Source organism: Heterocephalus glaber, unplaced genomic scaffold (assembly GCF_053883595.1).
Source record: "Heterocephalus glaber isolate CG9 unplaced genomic scaffold, H.glaber_assembly_v1.0 deba00001509, whole genome shotgun sequence".
Lineage (NCBI taxonomy): Eukaryota > Metazoa > Chordata > Mammalia > Rodentia > Bathyergidae > Heterocephalus > Heterocephalus glaber.
The window spans coordinates 26,892,422-26,917,149 of record NW_028258325.1 but is presented as its reverse complement, the minus strand read 5'-3'; the positions used below and the strand labels follow the sequence as shown (position 1 = coordinate 26,917,149).

The following is a 24,728-nucleotide window of genomic DNA, read 5'->3' as shown; positions in this document are numbered from 1 at the left end:
TCTTTAATCCATTTGGATTTTAGTTTAGTGCATGGTGAGAGATTCAGGTCTAGTTTTAATCTTTGGCAAGTTGAAACCCAATTTTTTCAGCACCATTTATTAAAGAGGCTATCTTTCCTCCAGTGAGGGTGTTTGGCTCCTTTGTCGAAGATGAGATGGCTGAGTGTGTCTGGCATTGTTTCTGCATCTTCTAATCTGTTCCACTGGTCCTCAAGCCTGTTTCTTTGCCAGTACCATGCTGTTTTTATCACAGTAGCTTTGTAGTATAGTAGCAGGTTGCGGACTGTGATACCCCCTGCCATGTCTCTGTTACCTAGAATTGCTTTTGCTATTCTGGGTCTCTTCTTGTTCCAAATGAATTTTTGGATTTTTTTCTCAAGGTCCATGAAGTATGCTGCTGGGATCTCAATTGGAATTGCATTAAACCTATATAGCAGTTTTGGAAGTATGGCCATTTTTACTCTATTAATCCTTCCTACCCAGGAGCAGGGGATGTCTGTCCATTTTCTGATATCATCTTCAATCTCTCTTTTCAGAGTGCTATAGTTTTCAGAGAAGAGGTCTTTGATTTCTTTTGTTAGGTTGATTCCTAGGTATTTCAGTTTTTTGGATGCTATTGTGAAAGGAATTATTTGCCCTATTTGTCTCTCAGTGGGTCTGTCATTGGTGTAGAGGAAAGCTATTGATTTTTGTGTGTTGATCTTGTAACCAGCTACTTGACTGAATTTGGTTATTAAGCCTAGAAGGCTTTTGGTGGAGTTCTTGGGGTCTTCTATATAGAGTATCCTGTCATCTGCAAATAATGACAATTTGACTTCTTCATTTCCTATCTTTATTCCTTTTATTTCTTTCTCTTGTCTAATTGCTGTGGCTAATGTTTCCAGAACTATATTGAACAAGAGTGGTGATAGTGGATATCCTTGTCTTGTTCCTGATTTGAGTGTGAAGGATTTCAGTTTTTGACCATTTAGTATGATATTGGGTGTTGGGTTTTCATAGATGGCTTCTATCAGTTTGAGGTAGAGACCATCTATTCCAATTTTTTTTAGGGTTTTTAATCATAAATCCATGTTGGATTTTGTCAAATGCTTTTTCTGCATCTACGAAGATAATAATATGGATTTTGTCCTTGGCTCTATTGATATAGTGTATTACATTGGTTGATTTGCATATATTGAACCATCCCTGAATCCCTGGGATGAATCCCACTTGATCAGGGTGTATGATCTTCTTGATGATCTTCTGCATTCTGTTTGCCATTATCTTATTAAGGATTTTTGCATCTATGTTCATTAGTGAGATTGGCCTATAGTTCTCTTTTTCAGTTGGGTCTTTCTGTGCTTTGGGGATCAAGGTGATGTTTGCTTACAGGAATGAATTTGGGAGTATTGCTTCCCTTTCAATTTCATTGAAGAGTTTAAACAGTAGTGGCAGCGGTTCTTCTCTAAATGTTTTGTAGAATTCAGCAGTGAAGCCATCAGGGCCCGGGCTTTTCTTAGTTGATAAGTTTTTAATTACATTTTCAATTTCATTGGTTGATATTGGGTAGTTTAGAATTTTTAAGTCTTCTTCATTCAACTTTGGTAATTCATACTTATCTAGGAATCTGTCCATTTCTTCTGTGTTGTCCATCTTATTGGCATATAGGATCTGGAAGTAGGTATTGATGGTCCTCTGGATTTCTGCTGGATCTGTTGTGATTTCACCCTTTTCATTCCTAATTGCGTGGATTTGGGCTTTTTCTTTCCCTTTTCTGACAAGGTTGGCTAAGAGTTTGTCAATTTTGTTGATTCTTTTGAAGAACCAACTCTTGGCTTCATTGATATTTTGTATAATTCTCTTAGTCTCCATTGCATTGATTTCTCCTCTGACCTTTATAATTTCCTCCCTTGTATGAGCTCTGGGATTGTTCTGTTCTTCTTTTTCTAGAAGCGTGAGGTTCAGCATCAGGTTGTTTAATTGGACTCATTCTGTTTTCCTAATATGCGTATTCACTGCTATGAGTTTCCCTCGTAAGACTGCTTTCATGGTGTCCCATAGATTCCAATATGTTGTATTGTCATTATCATTTAGTTGAAGGAACTGTCTGATTTCTTCTTTAATTTCCTCTGTGACCCATTGGTTATTCAGAAGTGTGTTGTTCAATTTCCACATGTTCATGAAATTTTTCCAGTTTCTTTTGCTATGGATCTCCAATTTCATTGCACTATGGTCTGATAATACACAGGGGATAACTTCAATTCCTTTTCACTTACTTAAACATGTTCTATGTGTGAGTATGTGGTCTATTTTGGAGAATGACCCATGTGCAGCTGATAAGAATGTGTATTCTGATTTTGTGGGGTGGAAGACTCTGTAAACATCTGTTAAGTTCATTTGTTCAAGAGTTCAATTGAGTTCTAGTATTTCATTCCTTATTTTTAGTCTAGTTGATCTATCTATTTGTGACAGTGGGGTGTTGAGGTCCCCCACTACAATTGTGTTAGTGCACATATGGCTTTTCATGTCCGTTAGTATTTGTTTTATATAGTTGGGTGCACTAGTGTTTGGTGCATAGATATTTATGATTGCCATCTCTTCCTCTTGGATTCTTCCCTTTACAAGGATGTAGTGTCCTTCTTCCTCTCTTTTAATTAGTGTTGGTTTGAAATCTACTTGATCTGCCAAGAGGATAGCTACTCCTGCTTTTTTTCAGGTTCCTGTCACATGCAGTATTGTTTTCCACCCTTTAACTTTCAGCCTATGAGTTTCCTTTTGAATTAAGTGTGTTTCTTGTATGCAGCATATTGTTGGATTTTGCTTCTTGACCCATTCTGCCAGTCTATTTCTTTTGATTGGTGAATTGAGACCATGAACATTGATAGTTATAACTGAAACATATTGACTTGTCATTGCCATGACTTTTTCTTTTTGTTGGGTTCTCCCCCTTTACATTTAATTTCTTGTCATGCCAGATGGGTTCATTCTGCTTTGCTTCTGGGGTTGTGTTCCTCAATATTTGTTCCTAGGATATTGTGTAAATTCTTTGGAGCCTGGTTTGGTATTCACAAAGTTCCTAAGGTGCTCTTTGTCATGAAAGTATCTTATTTCTCCATCCACTTTGAAAAATAGTTTTGCAGGGTACGTCAGTCTGGGTTGGAGGCTGTTTTCTTTGAGGGCTTGGAATATGTCACTCCAAGCTCTTCTTGCCTTGATGGTTTGTATTGAGAAATCTGCTGTGATTCTGATGGGCTTTCCTTTGTATGTGATTTGTTTCTTTTCTCTAACTGCTTGTAGAACTTTGTTCTTCTATTGTGTTTCTGCAATCTTAACAATTATATGCCTGTGTGTAGATTTTTTTTTTCATCAAGGCTATTTGGAGTCCTATATGCCTCACTTATCTGTATGTTAAGCTCTTTTCCCCTGCTTGGGAAGTTTTCTGCCATTATTTCTGTGAAGAGATTTTTTATGTCACCTGCACTCTCTCCTGTTTCTTCATTGAGCCCAATCAGTCTTATGTTATTCTTTTTTGCATCATCTAGCAGCTGCTGGATTGATTTCTCATGTTCCTTTATAATTTTGAAGCAATTTTTCTTTTCCTGGTCACTAATTGCAATCTTATCTTCTATATCTGAAATTCTGTCCTCACATTGGCTCATTCTGCTGTGTAGACTTTCAATGGAGTTTTCCACGTCCTGGAAATCTATTTGCATCTGTTTTATGGATTCCATTTGTTTCTCATGTTGGGATTTCATCATGTTCCTCAGCTCCTCTCTAGATTTTTTAATCACGTCTTGCACTAAGTGCACAATTTCTCCTGTTATCTGAGAAATTATTTCTGATTTCATTTTTTCCAGATCCCCTTTTGTTGCCAGTTCAGTGGGTCCAGGTGGTTGAGTATCAGAGTGTTCCATCTCATTTCCCTTCGGGGTTGCTGTAGGTGATCTGGAAGTCTGGTTTTGAGACTTCTTTACATGTTTTCTCATTTCAACTGGGGGGGTGGCTGTTGGTGCCTGCATGGATTACCTCCTGTGAGCTGGGAGAGGTGGGACAGGGGCTGGGAGCAGCGGTAGGGATGGTGGCCCAAAAGACCTTTCCTGTGGGCTGGGAGCACCGGGAGGGATGGTGGCGGGAAAGCCCCTTCCTCTGGTCCAGGAGCACTTGGATGGCGGCTCAGAAGCCCCTCCCCCTGGGCTGGGAGTGGTGGGAGGGATGGTGGCCCAGAAGCCCCTTCCTCTGGGCCAGGAGCAGTGGGACAGAAGGTGGGCCAAAAGCCCTATCCTCTGGGCTGGGAGCAGCAGGAAGGATGGTGGCCGGGATGCCCCTTCCTCTGGACCAGGAGCAGTGGGACAGTGGCTCAGAAGCCCCTACTCTGGGCTGGGAGCAGCAGGACTCAGTACCTTGTTCTGGTGGTCCAGTGTCCTCTGCCTCTTTTCATAAATAGATATTTTAAGTAAAAGTTTTTAAAAAGCTTTAGGAAGACTTTCTTTCTCTCTTCATCTTTCTCCCCTTGCCCCCGTGTGCGTGTGATCTTGGGATTAGTTATTGTTTGCTCTAATTATTCACATATTTGGGGGTTATTTTTCTCTTTTTTAGTACCAGGGACCTAACTTGGGTCCTTGTGCTTGCGAGGCAGGCAGCGGAACCCCTGAGCGGTTGAAAAGAATCCTATAATAGTAAATAAGCCACTTTTGGTATTCTCATAAGTTTAACACTTTTTTAGTATTAACTTCATCAGAGTGCTACATGTGACTGTATAGTGAACTGCACATTTCATAAAAATACAATTTTTATGAAATCTGAGCATATAGAGTGACATTTGCTTAATAATCTTAAATGTGATTAGTATGTGAACAGATATTTTCTTATGTCTGTCTGCTGTAAGGGTCCAGAAGTAATGACACTCTTGTAGCACAAAAATCACATTCAACATGCAATGTTAAATTTTTAACATTATTCTTATATAAAGGATCCAGATATCCTTGAATAGGTAGCTGATCCTACATAAAACTGAGGTAGGGAAGAAGCATAGAAAATCTGGAGCACCATGAAATGCAAAACTAAAGAAGTTCTGCCACAACAAAACTAGAATTAACAACCACCATCTGAAACAGGGGTGTGCCAGTGGAGGCAAATGCAAGACAGCCTAATGGCCATAGCTGAAATAATTTGTGCAAGAGAATAAAGAAGTTTTGAACTAATACAAAAGTATGTAATAAATATACATGTGTTTGTATTGATATAAATAATTGAACATAAATAATAGAGTAAATATACATAAATCCTCTAGCTCAAAGAGTCTCCAAAATATATATATATATATATATATATATATATATATATATATATATATATATACACACAGGTAGTTTGTCATTTAAGTACATAAAACATAACTCCCCTTTAAGCTCAACATGCCCTTCAAGCTTCTGGGTAAGCAGGAAAGAAACAATAGTTCTAGCATCATCAGAGCCTGAGCATTCCCTCATGAGACCCATCAGAAAACTAATTCAAAGGAGGAGCAACTCGCTAACACACAGAAGGATTATATTCGCCTTAGGTAATATTGTATCTATAAAAATTCTAATGACTTCGTCACCACAGATGTACAAAACTGAGGCTAAAATATAGTGGAGAAAAACCCAAGTGCATAAAGGCCAGACACTGCTATCCAGCCAATATAAGATAGGATCTTTACTATGGTGTTTCATATGTTTCAGACTGGGTGATTTGGCATGTGCCATGACTGAGGCAGGGTTTGTTGCCTACCTTGATCTCCTAATCAGTTAAATAAAAGAAATATAACATAGTGACAGACAGTATTTTGACTAAATAACCAAACTTGTATTTTGACTTGAACTTATAGTTCACTTCCTATATAAATCACTCCATTTTGAGGAAATTTCAAAGCACACATTGAAGAGAAGAAATAACCTTTTATTTACTTTATAGCACAAGTGTAACACAAAGGATATTGAAAACACAATGGGTAGTAATAGATCTTATTTTTGCCAAATCCTTTTCAGCCCTGGGGGGCCATAAATAAAGTTATTCTAGTTCATGTTGACAAACCCAAAGTTGAGAATTGTCTAAATCTTTTTAAAAATACATCAACAATCCGTAGTCAGTAGGAAAATTGAATATCACCAGTTAGTCTATTAATAAAATGAGCTTAAATTTCTAGAACTATTGAGGGAAGTAGCATGCAGAATATTATTTCTAAGTTGTGTCCCTTAGTCTTTAACCCTGATCCCTTTTTTTTTTCTTTTTTAGAAGTCTACCATTGTTAAAACAACATATTTGTGGATGTATCTCACAATTCCTATCTCTAGCTTCTTTTTATTTTCAATCACTAAACCTCAAATTATTGCACATTTAATAAGGAATTGAAACTTTGTCTCCTCTGAAAAAGAATGAGCTGTGTGAGGCAAATTGTCAGGTAATCAGGGAAATGTCATCCGTTCTCTTCCTGGGCATCCAGTGATATGATCAGAGCTGAGAAATTTAGACATTGTTTCAATGCTTCTCTAGTTCAGACTGTCCACCTACTACTGTGAGATACATATTTACAGTGAATTTCAAAAGGATTGAGGACATATTAGGGATATGTATTTAATTGTAAATAGATGTAGCTGCATGTGGAAAACCAGAAAGAAAAAAAAAGACCATATAAGCTAAGAATGCTGTATATGTCAGAGAATATGCTCCAAATTTAGTGTTTCTTTGGCCGTTTGAATTTCTATTAACATGTTGCTTTTAAGCGCCTATAGTTCACAGGCAGTGGGTAATAGATTAATCAATGTTTTTCACTATTAATAAATGCTTTTATTATAGCTGGCTTTCTAACTCCGTACTCTTGCTTCCTTAGCAGTACATTGGTATGAAAATACAAGCGATTTTTTTATTAGAGTGTTTCCAATAGATTGCAGTGTCTCAGCATATGAATTTCTTCCTTACTAAATGAGCCCCTTCATCAAAAAGGAGGATACTAATTCATACCATATTTCTCCCTAATCCTAAGTGGCATGTTTAGGGACTAAAATGCTTATTGATTTAAATTTCATTACCTGTTTACTGTGTAATAGAAAATGGTCTTGGCATTATTCTTGAAATATTGATAAAATAGAATAATATAAGTATGAAAAATAACATTACTGAAATTTTATAATAAAGCATAATGTATCTTTAATTAAAATGATGAATTAGAAACCACCTGTGCTCATCAGCATCTGTGTATAAGGGGAAACATGAATATTTCAAAATAGCTATGTTACTGGAGAAAAAAATGCTTCACATACATACATGAAGGATAATACTATTGTTTAAAAATACCTTTAATTAGGCAAGGAAAAAATATTTCCTTAGAACAACTGACAAAGGGGAAATAAATAACTCCTAACCTACTATATATCAGATATACCTAACTAATATTCCCCAAAATAAAAAAAATGAATTTAAGTGAACAATGGAGATTAAACTAGTTTATCAGTAATGGAGATGAGTATCATGTTCAAGTGAATTAAAAGCAAAACAAAATTCAGCTTCTTGGTTGCACTGCCCACATTTCAAGTACTACTCTGTAGCCACGAGTATTGAGCAGTCCAGACTTAGAACATTTCTCTGATGAGAAGAAACCCTATTAGCATAGCTCTAGGGTCAGACAGTCCTACTGACTTTGGAGATGACCTTGGGCAGTGAATGGCATCTACCTCACACGTGCTGTGAGAATCCACTGTGTGTGCAAGCTCACATACATGCACATACACGGGACAGACGGCAGCCCTCGTGGGAAGTTGGGCCCACTGGGTGCTCAAACATTAGTCTTGTTGCCCCTGCCCACACCCTCAGCCTTGGCCAGCACTGGGATGACTCTGGTCTGGGCATCTTCTGTTGACCCCATGCCTTTACTCACACAGTGCCCTCTTTCTCTGCCACTCTGCAACCCTCCGATTTGGTCCTGCCTGACCTCTGCTGTATGTGTTGCTGCTGTATTTCCCTCTGCCCTCCTGCCAGCAGAAATCAGGCCAGTGAACATATCAGTGGAAGCAACACGATTTTGTTTGTGTGTACATATCTGTGCCCATTGAGGAGTGCTAGTTGTATTTATGTAGTTGTATATTGGCACCATTGGGTTTCACAACTACTCTCTGGGGTGGTTGCATTTTACATGATGACTTTTGTTGGAATTCAACTTTAGGTTTTGTGGAAGCATAAAGTTGTGAGGGAGGCATCTGTCTCTGGGAGCATCGAAGCAGAAAAAACTCAAACTCCCCTGTGGACAGATGACTGGCTGCCATCAGGGTGTGTCCATGTGATGGCTCAGGGCAGGAATCCCAGGAAATGTGTGACTACTGGTGTTGCCATTACCAGCACAGAACAGGCCCAAAAATGTGAATGAAGCACCCTCATCACCATAGCAGAATTTTGTACATTTCTGGGTAATGAATGGAGCGACTTGTGTCTGTAATAATGGAGACCAAAGAAGGACAAACCAAGGTTTGGATAGCCTATGGTGTTTTTTTGAGGAATAAATAAAAATGAGTAGAAAAAAAAAAAAAGAGTAGGCAGTATTTATTGAAAGAGAGAGAGAAAGAGCTCCTGAGAGACAGGAGGGGACCTGAAAGTGGGTTGCCACAGATCCCACTTCACAGAGGAAGTTTTATAGAGCAAAATTATGAGGCAAGTACAAAATCAGAAGGTGGGTACAGTGTGAGTCAAAACTATGACTAATAAGATTTCAAGCATAGCCACTTAGGTAATATTGATCCAATTGGGAAGCAGGTCATGTAGCAAGTGTAAATGGAAAGAACAAAGACCTTTTTAGTAAGAGATGAATCAGGAGTTCCTATTTATCCACCTGGGTGACTGATGCCTATCTAGACTTTATTGGACCAGGTAATACCAATTATTGTATATTGCCTATCCCTTGGGGAGGCATGTAGGAATGGTCATTCTATCTTTATCTCGAGGCCTATCCTTCAATAAATGCACCTCCAGCCTTGGTTGTAATGTGTTTTCATTCTCTGCACTGACTTCCTTGAGGGCCTAGCCTTTTCTGACTGCCTAGACTATTTCTACCTCACTTAGCTCTCTATAGTAGAATCATTTGACAGAAAAAAATAATCTTAGGTCTAAAAAACAATTATTCTTTATAAAAGCTATATAATGTAATAATTTTAGAACCCATTATATACAAAAATAAAAGGGATACCCAAAAGCTTACTAAATGAAAGTAATCCCATATATGTTGGAAAGCAATATTGATTTCAGATTATTTTCAATATATTCCCAGAGTTTCCATTCTTTACTACCTAAAAACAACATGAACACCACTCATGATGTCATGCCATCTTATCTTTCCCACTCCTTTATTTTCTTATACTATCATTTTTTTTACCATAATGATTCATGAGCCCCCATAAACCAAGTCTTATCTCCCAGTAAGCAAACAAATGTGGCAAGTTCCCTTTCTACAAGAAACCAATCAAACATACTGGTTGCAAATCTTGCCCCATAGCTCTTCAACAAATGAATTTTTAAGTCTATGTCCCTTGAAGCATCCTGAAAAGACAATTTAGTTTGGTTGTTAAGATACCAATGTTTGTGTCTGAATACACTCATGCTTTTCTTCAAGAGTCCAGTGAAGGTTTAGAAATGTACACAAGAGCTTGAAGAACCTGTAATACTAAAAAAAATCCTTCCATATATTCTACTAGTTTTTATTTGCTGAGTGTCTTAGCATCTTTTCTGTTGCTCATAGCCAAATAGTACAGACTAGGTGCAATATAAGGGAAAGACATTTATTTTGCTTAACTCCAAATTTTGATCCAAGTTGAAGAAGCCACACCCACATTCACATATATCTTGCTGGAAGTTGCTCACTAGGCAACACAGGGATGGCATGACAAGAAATAAGAAGTATGCAAGAGACAGAGCCAAACTGGAGATTAACCATAGGCACCATTAATCTCTCAATCAAATAAACTAATCCATTTAATAGGGAAGATCCCTAGTCACTGTCCCCTGATCTCTCTTATTAATATCTCATACCTGGGTTTAAATTTCAACATGAGCACAAAAAGGAAGAATTCACAATCAAACTATAGCAATGGTAATATTTAGGAGATTAGAGCAACACAAATATTTTATCTCCTGTTTTCTGCAGTCAGTCAAGATTTTAACAGATTTAATCTTGATGTTCTGCTCAGTGTTTCACTCAGGTGAAATCAGGATGTTAACAGGCTCCTAATCTGGAATTTAGTGAAAGACATATTTCCAAGCTCTTCACATAGCTGATATAATTCATTGCCTTATGGTCATAAGAGGTCCTATTGTTTTGCTAGCTGCTGGACAGGGATTATTCTTAGCATTTAGGCTCTTCTTGGGGGTCTTTCATATTCCCCACTATCTCAGCAGGAAAGAAGCCATCTTACAAATACCTCTGTATTTCCCTTCTTTATTCAGACATTTTTGCTTTTCAAAGGCTTGGATGACTAAGGTACACCAGTTAGCTCCTACCTGAAGGTCAGTTGTGCCATGCTTAATCATCATGGAAATAAAATCCACCATAGTTACAGTTTATACTTCGTATGTACAACAGAGGTACACTGAGCAAAGGTCATAGAGTTCTCTATGAATAAGGTTTTAGTAATCTCTATGAATCAGTAATCTGTATGAATAAGGTTTGTGAATCCACAATCTCTATGAATAAGGTTTTAGTTTTAATACATCTAAGTTGCTTCATTCCACAGAAGAGAAACTCAAAGAAAATCTAAAAGAAGAAATAAAAATTTTATGTGAAATTTACAAAGAATAAGATCTTATAATTTCACTGCTACTAAACAAGTGCTTATCATTCCACTTGTCATTGCACATTTACAGTTGTGCATACATACAGCACGTCAGGGAGATATTCACAGTATTTTTTAAATCTTGATGTCTAACTTTATTTTGATGTTGATTTTCTGATATGTATTAGCATGATGTAAAACCAAATAAAATACAATCAATATTTATCTATATTTTTATTGAAAAGATATAATTTCACCCCTTTTGCTAAATTAGATGTTGCTTTATATTTAAGCAACTGTTAATAGGATGGAACCTTGCGGTATTAAATGTTTTGACATTGGATTTCAGATCCAATTTAAATGTGTCCGTACTAGAACCTAGACAAAGTTTCATATCCTCCAAAATGGTAGCTTTACTTATTTATAAAGTTGTGAAAATCAAACTATAGTGAAATAACAAAGTAATAGCATGTGCAAATTATTTAACACAATTCTTACATGGTGGGCAGAATTTTAAAATCACTCCTATGACCCCTGTTCACTTTTGTCTAATTCTCTGCTCTTGAATGTTGTGGGACCTGTTGATACAACAAAGTATAACCACCTTAGGTTAAATTATATGGCAAACAGAGATTTCAAATATAGTCAAGGTATATAATTCATTTCCCTGTATTTATCAATCTAGTATTCCATCTTATCCAAACTGAAGATTTAATCAAGAGGAGTATCTAGGTGGACCTTGTCAAATGAGATGAGGTTTTAATATCAGACAGATCCTTCAAGTGTCAGAGATATCCAAAGTGTGTGAAGGCATAGGAGAGGGGTCATGTGACAAGGTATTTTTAGTTGCTCTTAGGAGCTGAGCATGGGACCAGTTCTAAAACCAAAAGGTTAACCATCTACTTGTGCCACATGAAGAAGGTCCCCACCTGCTTCAAACTTTCAACTCCTAACAGGCTTTACACCTTGATTTCTCTCAGCACAGGGCTGCAAAGATGATGATCAAACAACTAATCTAATGAAGAAGAGGCCAACACTCTGGAGAAGAGATAAGCCTGCCTGGAAGAGTTGACTACTCCAAGGAAAAACAGGTAAGCCAACAGCACTAGCCCCAAGAAAAGCTCACAGCTGGTGTAAACCAAAACAAAACATTTACTATGAGAATGGCTTCTTTACAGATGGATAGATTTAGAGAAGCTATCCAGTGCACCACTTGACATATTATCAGATAATTTAATCCGGTGCCATTTTGGGAAAGGATTGATTGTGTGGAACCAAACCACAGAACAACTACATGACAGCTTTGCCTGGGAGTCATTAACAATACTCTTGCCCATGCCAGAAGGACTGAGTAATGGCACAAATGAACTGCAAACTCCTCTCTCAAATAAGTGGAGGTAGTTGGATCCTGGGACAGAGGCAAAAGTCAGTAGTTAACTAAACCCAGAGAACATCTCTGAAAAGTAGACATTAACTAATAAGGTCACCATATTTGCAACAAAGTTACCCACAGTAATTATTCCACAAGCCTTAGCACAGAAACAAAACAAAAAACAAAAACAAACAAACAGGAACATGAGAAAATCAAGCAACAAAATACCTCCAGAAACTCCCAACTCCCCCAAAGCCAATTTAGGGAACACTGAGGGAGAGAAAATCAAAGCCACAGAGATGAAATATCTGAAAGAATAACAGTGAAGGTTGAAAAAAAAATGCAAATTCATAAGGTGTTGGGAAAACTCAAGGAAGATATAATTAAACAGACAATGATTTTAATGACAGAAATGATCAACAAGTGTAGAGAAGAATCATATAAAAATGTAAAGGACATAAAGTAAGAGATGCAAATCGTGAATGCAGCATAGAAAAGAAGTGGAGTCCATAATAAAGTTCAAAACAAAAATCAAGGATATTAAAAATTCTACTGAAACTGTAGGCAGCAGCATTGACAAATGTGAGGACAATGTCAGATCTATGTAGACGACAGGGCTGCAGTTGATCAGTTAATGATAAACACCATAAAAACAACAAAGAACATGAGAAAATGGATCCAAGAGTTTCTAGATGATGGAAATAAGACTAATCTAAGATTAATAAGAATTAATGAAAATAAAAAGATAGTACAAAAGCCATAAAAAACCTGTTTAGAGAAATAACAGAAGAACATTTTCCAAATATGGAAAAACAATTTATCACCCCCAAAAATGAAGCATATAGAAGCCCAAACATCAATGATCAGAAAAGAACCACAGCAAGAAAATTATAGTCAAATTACCACAAGAAAATTATAGCCAAATTACCAAAGGAACAGAATTTTAAAAGCTGTTAGAGAAAAACAACAATCTACTTATAAAGAAAAGCCATGACAATTATAGCAGACTTCTGAACACAAACTTTAAAGTCATGGAGAGCTCAGATTGAAGTATTTTAAGCCAGAAAATAAAATCACTTTCAACTCTTGCAAAATTATATTTCAAAATTAATGGAGAAATAAGATATTTCCATGATAAAGAGCACCAAAAAGTTCATGTTGACCAAATCAGCCCTTCAAAAAATTCTCAAGGATAACCTAGAAAGAGACAATGAAGCTAACAATGTCGAAAGGCCCAAAAGAATGAATGCACCAGAAAGGCAACCAATTATGTAGAAGGAGAAGAAAGGGAATCAGAAGCAATAAAAATATATAATGACAGGAATGTCAGTACCTATCAGTAATAACCATCAATGTGAATGGTCTCCTTTTGCAAATCAAGAGACACAGTTTAGTAGAATGAATCAAGAAACAAGATTCAAAAATATTCAAGAAACCCCAAAAATTCATCTATTGAAAATGAAAGGATTGAAAAAATATTCCTTGAAAGGGGAAGTAGGCTTCATCCCAGGGGTAAAATTATGGTTCAGTATACGCAAATCAATCAATGTAATTCATCACATAAACAGAAGGAAGAACAAAAACCCACGACCATCCCAATAGATGCAGAAAAAAGGCTTTCACAAAATCTAATATTCATGCCTGATTAAAACATGTATTAAGAAAATAGGTATAGAAGGACCATATCTCAGTAATAAAAGCCATTTATGACAAACCTACTACCAACATCATATCAAATGAAGAAAAAGTGAAGGCTTTTCCTCTAAAATCAGAAACATGAAAAGACATAAACTAAAATCCTGTTTAATATCATCCTTGAAGCACATTCCAGAAAAATCCAACAAGAGAAATAAATAAAAGAGATAAATTAAAGAAAGGAAGATGTCAGTGTATTTATTTCCAGATAACATGATCTTCAATTTATAAGAACCAAAAAGTTCTACTGAAAGATTCCTAGAATTAATAATCAAATTCAACAATGTAGCAAGACATAAAATTAACACTCAAAAGTCAATAGAATCTCTATACACTAATAATGAACTCACTGAGAAAGAAAGAAATTAGAAAAACAATATAATTTATAGTATCATCAAAAATACTTAAGAATTAGCCTAAGGAAGTAAAAGACCTCTACAATGAAAATCGTGTCACTCTGAAAAAGGACTTTGAAGAGGATATCAGAAAATGGAAAGATACCCCATGTTCCTAAATATGTAGAACTCTACATTGTTGGTGGAAATGTAAATAAATAGAGTCACTATAGAGATCAGTATGGGGATTCCTCAAAAAACTAAACCTGGAAATTCCATTTGACCCATCTATTCCCCTTCTAGAAATTTTCCTGAAAGATTTTTATGACATTATAGTACAGACATATATGTATACCATGTTTTTGATCATATGTTTTCCTTTCCTTTCTTTCCTTTTCCCTACCCCTTTTAGTTCCCCTTCCCGTTTAGACCTTTTCTTCCTATTTTACATTGTCAATTATACAATTTGATCCTCATTTACACTTTCATTTTCCATACCATGTTTATAGCAGCACAATTTTAATAGCTAAATCTTGAAAACAGCATGTATATTAACAAAAAAAAATGTATAAGAAAAATGTGGTATTTATACACCATGGAGTACTACTCTGCCATAAAGAAAGATAAACTTGAGCCATTTTTAGGTAAATGTATTCACCTGGAGACCATATATTAAATGAAGTAAATTAGGCATTTGAGTTTAAGTATTTCTTTGTTTCTCTTATGTGAGAAAACCAAAATATAAATAAAAATTAAAATAAAGCATAGATAACAGGAAGTGGGGGGATTTTTTTTCAAAAGGGAAGAGGAATATTAGATGAAGAAGGGAGTAAAAGAAGGCAAAAAGAAGGGAAAGGGAAAAATATGAGAAAAGGAAAAAATGGAAACAAAGTCTCTGTAAATAGGGAGGGGTGGAGGGGTTGAAGGGAGGGCAGGGGAAGGGGGAAAAATAATCAAGATTTATCACATAAAAGTACAAGTTCCCAATGATGCATGTAACTGTACTTTATACTTAAAATGTACCAACTTAATGAAAGAAAAAAGAAGGCAAAAAGATTGAGAAAAGAGAATTAAAAAATGGAAATAGAACTTTTTCAAATGGGAAGAAGATAAAGAGTCAGAGAGAGAAGAGAGGGATGGGAAGGAAAGGGGACAAATAAAATTAAGATGTGTTATGTACAATCACAAATTCCCCACAATGAATGTAATCATTAGTCACTACAAACATGTATTTAAAAACTACATAATTAAGAAATGTAAACGTATTGTATACCTAAAATGTATCAATAAAGAATTTAAGCAAAAAAAAAAAAAAAAGAAAAAGAAAAAAGTGGAAAAAAGAAAATGATCTTATATACACTCTTTTGCATATTCCTATCAAGAGCCCATTTAAAATCTTTCAAAATGTACACTTATGAACCTGCCAATGTTTCTAACATCTGGTTTTGGATGCCTTTGTACTTTTTTCATTAGTTTCTTCCATAAAAATTCAGCCCTGGTCCACCAAAGCCTCTTTGTGGTTGTCTAAAAAATTTATCTTTCTCTCAAATGCCTGTGCCCACATAGAAACATCTTCTCTACCACAAATGCGTAATAAACTTACTAAAGAAAAACAAACCCCCAAGCTCAACTGTCATAATTTTTCACACAAATTTCCATAAATGTTTAAGCCTGAAATACTACTAAACTAATATTACTACAATTTGAAATTTAAGGCCCCTGAAAGGAAATGTAATTATGGCATTTGCTACTTTGTGCTCCTAAAAGCTTTCAGATTTAAAATTTTTTGCTTAGTGTAACACTCATTTGACACACACATAAATTCTTTAATACTGACTGAATTCATAGTAAAGGGTGAGGCAATTTGCCACATCTATTAAAACTCTGTGGCATGCCCTGCTGTAGAGATCATAGAGAACCTTTACAAAGGAAGTTAAAAGATGAACATAACCAATCGTTCTTCTTCTTCAAACTTCATTCTCCCAAATAGTGATATGTGATTTCTTTTTATTTTCCTTTTGCCAAAGTTCCAATGCAAGATTTATTTTATTATCTTCATAGAAACTAGGGAAACCATCTATTTTTTATTTTAAAGAGGAGAAGAAATTATCAGATTATACTTAATCTAACTTTCTTTTCTCTTTCAGTTTCCTTTTATTTCTCCCCCCTCCGCTTAGGTGTGGGTTGGCCTCAGAGTCTCATACATGCTAATCATGCACTCTACCACTGAGCTACATTGCTAGCCGTAGATTTTTCTTGGTTTTCTATCCAATGGATTGAAAGGTTTTCTGAGTCTTAGTATTTTTTTTTTTGTTTCGTAAATGTCTACTGCAATATATAGTTCATGGAAATTTGAAAACCTGCACTAGAAAATGCACATAACTTCATCCTACTATGGGTAAATGACATAAGTCCTGTACAATTAATAAAAGAATATGGTTGTAAGAAATGGCAAGTGTTAGTCACTATTATTAAGAACTAAAATTTACATAGCATTTTAAAACTTACATGCGAGTTCATCATTAAGAAATCCCAAATCAGAGTATCTGAATTTTGGTTCTTAGCTAGCCTCTTTCTTTGAGTTATAGTATTCTCATATGCAATGTGAGGAGAATAATTACAGCATATTGACAATAATTTGAACCAGAAAATTGTATGAATCTAAAATATTCTTCATCTGTAAACCTTCTTGGATCCTTGTGGAATTATCAAAAAATCTAGTTTTATTAGATGTACCTTTTTCCTTCAATTTGCCTTGACTCAGTATATTCTGGTCTCTTATTCTATTAGGTCTCATTCTTCCTAATTTATCAGTTTGGTCAACCACATTCCTCCTTTACATGAGCTAATCACCTCCTACTGAAGGACATCATTGGGTCTCCCAATAATATAACTTCCCTCTGGGAGGACCCATCACTCTTTCCTCTTAGAAAGCAAGAATTTGTCTTCTGAAAGGTAGTCAGATAAGTGTTAGTTAAACTCATCAGGAATGGACAACTGTAGGGAAACTGCCTCAGCTTTCAATCCACGGGAGCTAGGATGGTCACGTGACTTGGAATTTATTTAATGCCTACCTGTCTGATGAGAAGAATTTATTCTGCTTTATGCTTTTAACAGATACCCTTATAAAATAAATATAAAAATATTAAATGAATATGGATATAGATATGATAAATAACTTAGTTGTAGTTATCTTTAAATATTTAGACAATTTGTTCCCATACTATTTTATCTACTGGAATCAGTTCTCAGAAATGAGACGGATTTTGAATTTTGAGTTGGTAATAAATTATTTAGTAAAAGCAATTAGCTGGAACAAGAACTTATACAAGCTTGTTTCAGTTAATGAAACAGCTACACTTTGTAAATCTATATACTTACACAAGAAAAATTGATTTGTTTAGAGGTCTCTACACAACAGGTGCCCAAATGATATATATAAATGATTACTTTATGTTCAAAGCACTAGAAAGAGGAAGATGTTCACTTAACATGATAAGTGTAAGGATTTACAGCTGTCTTAAATCCTACTGATTAAGGAATGATTGATTTGCACACACTGGAAAAATTTAAAACACTAATTAGTTATTCTGAGCTAATAATTTCCCTGAAATTTATGTTCATGCAATAAGATTTTTCATATTTTAGTAGAGTATGTCTGAAAAAAACTTCTGAGAAACAAGAGCTGCAGTCAAATATGTTTAGCTATTCAAAAAGTAGAACGATGTAGTGATCTGTTAGGTCAAACTTTTAAGCATTTAATGATGATGAGATTTTATTTCTGTGTCTATTCAATTCTCTTACCAATGCTTACATTGATCTTTGGAAATAGATTAGAATAACAATTATTTCTATAATTTTTAAAAATTCATGCTAGATATGAACAAAAAATAGGAAAAGATATTTTTAGAAATATTGAGAGTCATAAAGTTTATATTTTCAATAGAGAAGAGATTGTTGTTGATATGAAGATCTCTTTAGTTAGATTCTTGTTTCAGTGATATGTCCATTGTTTGTTTGTCCAGAGATATTGTTAATTAATATAATATATTATATATATTATAATAATATAATATATAATATAATAATATAATTAATATTATAAGGTATATAATTTAATTAGGTTGGACCCGTCACTATTTGCTAGGAGAGAATTTCTGCTAAAATATATGTGATTATATCAGTGTGAAAAAAACCAAGCATACCTCAATCATAAACACTGTTATGAAACTTGATTTGATAATTTTATGCTTTTGTCAATACCCCTTACAGACTCTATTGCACTAGGATGTGGGAAGTAGAGAGGCTTGGAGAGAAAAGGTAAAGGGGAGAGAGTATGTCAGTGGGAAGAAAGGAAGGTGAGAGAAATTATAATATGTTAAAAGGAAATATAAAAAAACTGGACTCTGTTGAAATTATTTTATTGCTCAGATAAAGGGCTAATGTAGAGAGAATTGGGGAGAGGAATTGTATAGGCGAGAGAATTTGTCCAGATAAGTGGCAACGTATTTAGACACTGAGGGAGAGTGAGATTACTGGTGCCCTTTAATATGTTTGTGGATAGTTTTGTTCAGAACTTCTAAGCCAAATTTTGTTTAAAATTACTCTGATATGTCCTTAAAGAATACTGTTTAATTTATAGCACTAGTTAATTCTTATTCACTAATGTGAACATATCACTCTGCTGTTGTGTTTGTGCTGTTAGATGTAGAAAAGGAGAGTCAGGACAAGAAGGAGAGATAATGAAGATTAGAGAAGTTCTATGAATAAGGCATGGAGAGTGATGAAGGATAGGAGGGAAGACACACTAAAAGATGGAGTAGGGTAAAGGAGAAACAACTGAAACTTAAAGTATTACAGTCATCCAATTCCATAAAGAAAAACAAAAAGGAAAGCGTAAGAACAACGAAAACAGAACAGAAAGCAAAAACTAACAATCAAGATAACCCAAATCTAACAAACTAGCAATGCTGAAATAACTATAATTACTAAACAATAACAAAAAGAAGAATGAAATCCTCCATAGTGTTATAACCATAGCCCAGAGCTTCCACACAGACCCCTCCTTGCTTGTGTTACTGTCTGGTTGGTTAGCCATGGAGTTTTCCCCTGGGACCCAGACTATTACCTGTCTGAACCCATGGGAACTGTTGCCACAACCTTAGTATTGTCCTGGTTTTGAGCTCTTGTGTGCCCTCCACCTGCAGACCTCCATGGATCCATAGTATTGATAGATTCAAGGGGAAAAATCTGTGTCTTTCTTCCACAGGTTTTCCTTGCCTATTATATAGCCAAGATGCTCTCTTGGGTGTCGATCCCTGAAGATATCTGTAAGTTTCAACCCCAGTCAGAGAAGCATCAGGAAGGCTCTTTCACTCTCCTGGATCCCCAAAGTTACACAATCACACTCAGTATTGTTTTCTGACATTTTGCAGAACCAGTTTTCCCTTCCTTCTACCCTTCTCAGCTAGGCTTTTCTGGGTGCCACTTTACCCCTTGGGTGCTGGCTGAAAATCAAGGGTAGGGCACTGAATGTTCCATAGGCAGCGTGTGGGAGGAATAGGTATTTTATTATTATTACTTAAATTGTCTGTTTTGGGGAAACCTTTCCTCTCCAAGGTGTCCTGTTGCCCGCAGGCTCTGGAGGTGGGCGTGGGCGGCAATAAAATTCTACCCTGTTCTGTTTTTGGCTTCTTTGAGTCCTTGAGTTGGAATTGTGTATGCTCACCATGTCTGGTGGAGAAGATAGCTTCACGGTGGTTAATTCAATTTGCCAGACCGTCACTAGGGACCCAGCTTGCTCCCACCAGGTTGGCACAGAAATTGATTACTGTGATCCTAACGGGAACCAGTGTCCCCTCTCCTACTCTCTAAGCTCTGGCTTTTAGTCCAGTTAGGTTTTCTTTTTGTTTATGGCCCTACAGCAGACTCTTATCTTTTGCCCCAGCATTTAATCAGATGTTCTCATCATAGCTGTTGCCTCTTAGTCATCTACTACTGTTCTCATCTCTTTCAATTCTCATTATTAGTGTTTTGCAAAATTTTGTGTGTTTGAGTTTCCATCTTTTTCCGTTCCTACAATCTGAATAATTTTTCTACACATTTGTTGTAATAGCCTTCTGTCTCTGAGATATTCTCTTAGATTCCGTTCATTGAAACATTATGTCATTATTTGAATTTTGAAGGTGTTTTGTTCTAAATATTGAATGCTTGTATGAGTTTTTCAGTATTATAAATACTGACATTCCACTGTCTTCTGACATGCATTATTTCTGATGTAACTCGGTACTTATTCTTATTTCTCCTTTCATGTCTGCACATTTTAATGGCTGATCATAAGGGTATTTTCTATATTCATGTTTTTCAGTGAGTTTTAATCCATTAGTATTCAACAATTTTATTGATATATGCTTAGCTAAATTTTCCATCTACGTATTCTGTTTAATATTTGTTGAACTAATATATGTCATTTGAAAATTTTAAAGAATTATATTTATATTAAATTTTTGTCATTATGTAATTGTCCTAGATTACTTTCTATTGATATAGTAGACTATTCAAGATTAGGTAATTTATAAAGAATATGAGTGTATTTAGCCTATACAGTTCTGGAGGCAGAAGTCAAAGATTAAGTTGCCACACCTGAGAAGAGCTTTGTGCTGTTTCATAATATGGTGAGAAAATGGAAAAGCAAGTGTCCTCATGCAGAAGAGACAAACCATGAAGGACAGATTTCCTTTGTATCAACCTTCTTTTAAAATAACTTGTTCAGTACTATGAGAGCAAGAACTCACCTACTCCTACAAGAATTAACCCAGCCCTGATTTAGAGTGCAATAATTCTTTGACCCAAATGCATCCTTACATTTCCATTACCTCTCAACACTCTTTTCTTGAGAATCCAATTTCAACCTGAGTTTTAAAGAAGGTTAAACCATAGTAGGAGCAAAACTTTTGTATGTTCTGCTTCAGTTTCTTTCTTATCTTGTCCTGAGTACAATTCTGTCTAAATAATCAGGACATTGATTCTTCTTAAATTTGTTAGTCTCTTATTTTTCTATATTTTTATTTTTAACTGTGTGTCATCCTGCTTTCAGGGTTGCTGTTCTTATTTATGCTCATATAGCTATCCAGTGAATTTTGAGATTTCACATATTAAGTCTTTCTTTCCTGAGAATCTCCTTCTAGACACTATGTTCCCATTTTCATTTAAATATTTAAATGTATTGCTATGTAACAGATTCCTATAAATTTAGAAGTTTAAAACAACACGGGTTTATTATTTAACATTTTCCATTGGTCAACTCCTTTAGTCCCCCTCAGTGTGTCCTTGGTGCAAGCTTTCATAAACCTACATAAGGAAAGAATCAGAGATATTTATCATTTAGATGCATCACAAGGGAAAATATCAACCCAGATCACTAAGGTTGTAGGAAGAAGTCCTTTCCTTAAAATTGATGACAGAGTGAGCAGATTTTTCAACTGAGGGCCGATTCAAGTACTTGAGATAGTTTACAAGTCAATAACTTTTTTTCTCAATAGACAGTTTACAACATTGATATTTCTTCTTCAAGCCTATAAGGATACTTTCTCTTTTCTTGAGGAAGAATTAAGCCATCTTTTAAAAAGCACAGGTTATTAGGTCTGGTACACAGTATAATATCCCCTTTGATTTATTCACAGTCACACTAAATACTTTCATTACATCTACAAAATTTCCTTATCTTAACCATGTAATAAAATCTAGTCCCAGGAATGGCATCTGCCATCTTCACATGTCTCACCTCTACTTATGAGGAGATTATATGTGATGTCTACACCAGTATTTAGAAACAGGAGACATTGGAAATTCCACCTACTACAATATTTTAGACATCTCTGAAAAAATTCTCTTCTGACATTCCTGTCATTTGTTTGATCACTAAGACTCTTTCCACTAATTCTGTGTTTTCAGATAGTTATACATAATATTTTCCTATTTCTGAACATATTTATTGAATTTTAAATTTATATGCTGAAAATTACAGGTTCTAAATTTTTGAGATTCTAGATTTAATTTTCCCTTTCTTGAAATATTACCTTTTCATGGTAGTTAATTTACCGACTGTTCGGCCTGTTCTTGTCTAGCTTTGTTTTTGAACTTTATTGTGATATGATTAGAGCTTCCTTTAATCTAAATTGAGTGTAGTTGTACTGTAAGTTTGACATTCTTGGTGTCCAGGCTATTTTATGGTAAGTTCATTAATGTATCTCTACTCTGGCCTTTTGGATCTCTAATTTTTCTCGGCATCATGCCATTCACCATTCATCACCATCACCAATCACACGTCACCATTCAAATCACGTCCTGTGATGGTCTGAATAGTTGTACCTCTTCAAAATTTGTGTGCTGAAACCTAATCTCAAATGCCTATTAAGAGTTGAAGATCTTGGAAGTGAATGAGGTCCTGAAACGTGAAGCTCTCATGAATGACATCTGTGCCCTTATAAATGAGACTCTAGAGAGCTGCCTTGCATTTAATACCATGTCCAGACACAGCTAGAGAGCAGGAGCTGTGAATCCGGAAGCAGGCCCTTACCTTGTGTTACATGAGCTTGTGCCTTGATTTTGAGTTCCACTCTCCAAACTGAGAGAAAAAAAAATTCGTATTTTTTATAAGATACCCAGCCTATGATTTTTTTGATAATTTTTTAATTGCAGTCCAAATGGACTGTGATAATTCCCTAGTAGCTGCTCTCTTTCAGCTATTGCAAATTCTTCACTGCTGAACTGATTAGAATTTGTTCAAAGATTCTATACTGAATTATTTTGTATATAATCCTTCCTTTTTGAAGTTTTAATTCACAAATTCAAGATTCTCTTATCAATCTAGATAATGAATTTCAAATTCTTATACCTATGAATTTGTTATTTTGTATTGTAACTCCTCAATATAGATTTGGAGAGTTTACATAGTAACTATAGAACATCACATGTTCTGTATTTGTGTATTTAAGAGTCCCTAAGATTAAGTATATTTGTCTTTGGCTGTTCAGCTGGAAAGCATATGTTCCATATACTTCATCCAGTTTTATTGCCGATTATGACAAACAAGCAAATATGATTCTTATTCTTTCACGATTATTTCATACATATTCCTATATGAATATAAAAATAGCAAGAGTATTTTATTGAAATTTTTGAAAATAGATTAGATCCTACTTATTGTAAGTGACTTGCAGGATATAAAAAAATGTTGAAATTTTAAGAATAAATTATTCAGGAGATAAAATTGCTATGCTAGCTGATTTTTTTGCATGAAGGTATTATGGGAGAGCTACAAGCTATGTTATTTCAAAATTTCTGGAACAATTGATGAAATGTTTCTAAGGTAGGAATTTTTACAAACAGACAATATTAGATGTAGGATAAAATTTTTTTAAAAGATCAGACAAAATGTGTTAAGAGGAATGAGGAGTAAACAACCCAAAATGAAAATTTAGAAAATCCAGGATAAACAAGTTGAGCCATATTACAATCAGTTTCTTCCTTTAATAAACTTATATACAAAATAACAATGGTGCTTTGTAGCCTATTAATTCTCACAGGTATGTTTTGTGTTTTCAAGTGCCATCCTATAATTATACTTTTAGATATTTTCAAGATTTTAAACATATTTATTTCAAATAAAATATTCTAAAACTAACTACACTTGCAATGTTACAATTGGAAATTTCTACATCACTAATTTTAAATATTGTTCTTCTATAAATTTATTCAACTGAATTAAAAAGAAGAGTATTTGAACAAGAGAAAAATATGCATAAAATATAAGGATTGAGTAAGTTTGAAACTCAAAAAATTAAACAAATGCAGTATGTAAATAATGGCAGAAAACAGTTGGTTTAGCCATTTTAATGCAAAAGAACCTGTTACAATGTACTAGCAAACATATAATGAATATGACATAAAAAGGAATACTTAGCTAAATATTATAAAGATAATTTCTTCTGATTTATAGATATAATGCAAATTCAGTAAAAACCACTAACTGTGAATGTGAATGTATGGGAGCTTCTGTGTGGATAATTTAAGCAGGTGATTTAAATCTATTTAAAAATCAATAGCCAAAGAGAGAATATTAAATAGGAACAAATTTTGAAGACTTCCATGACCGCATTTTGAGAATTATACCAACAAGAGTAATTAAATCAGAGAGCAATTGATGAGAGATAGACACATACATGAACAAAATAGATTGGGTATTCAAGAAAGCCCTCAGAAGGGCTGGAGGTTTAGCTCAGTGGTGCCAGAGCATGCCTGGCAAGCTCAAGTTCCTGAGTTTGATCCCTGGTTCTGCTAAAAAAAAAAACTGGAAAGAAAGCCCTCAGATACATAAGATCACTTAATTTATAGTAAAAAAAGATTCACGTACACTTTGAGACAAGTTTTATTTTAGTGATTAAACTTTTATTAGAAATTAAACCTTGGCCTTCCTGCATACTATACATATACAAGCTTATACAAGCTTATAATTCAGAAATATTGTAATAATAAAATGTACAAATATATGTTTTC

General features: G+C 34.9%; 1 long non-coding RNA gene across 11 annotated transcripts in view; it reads left to right on the top strand.

Moving 5' to 3' along the window:
* The window catches only part of LOC106007952 (uncharacterized), a 192,040-nt gene that overhangs the window by 28,183 nt on the left and 139,129 nt on the right, over positions 1-24,728 (top strand). For 9 of the 11 annotated variants that reach the window (XR_015441322.1, XR_015441318.1, XR_015441320.1 and 6 more), the window contains exon 3: positions 11,750-11,860. This is a non-coding gene — a long non-coding RNA (uncharacterized LOC106007952). The remainder of the gene's footprint in view (positions 1-11,749; positions 11,861-24,728) is intronic. The other 2 variants (XR_015441319.1, XR_015441321.1) reach the window with 1 other exon arrangement.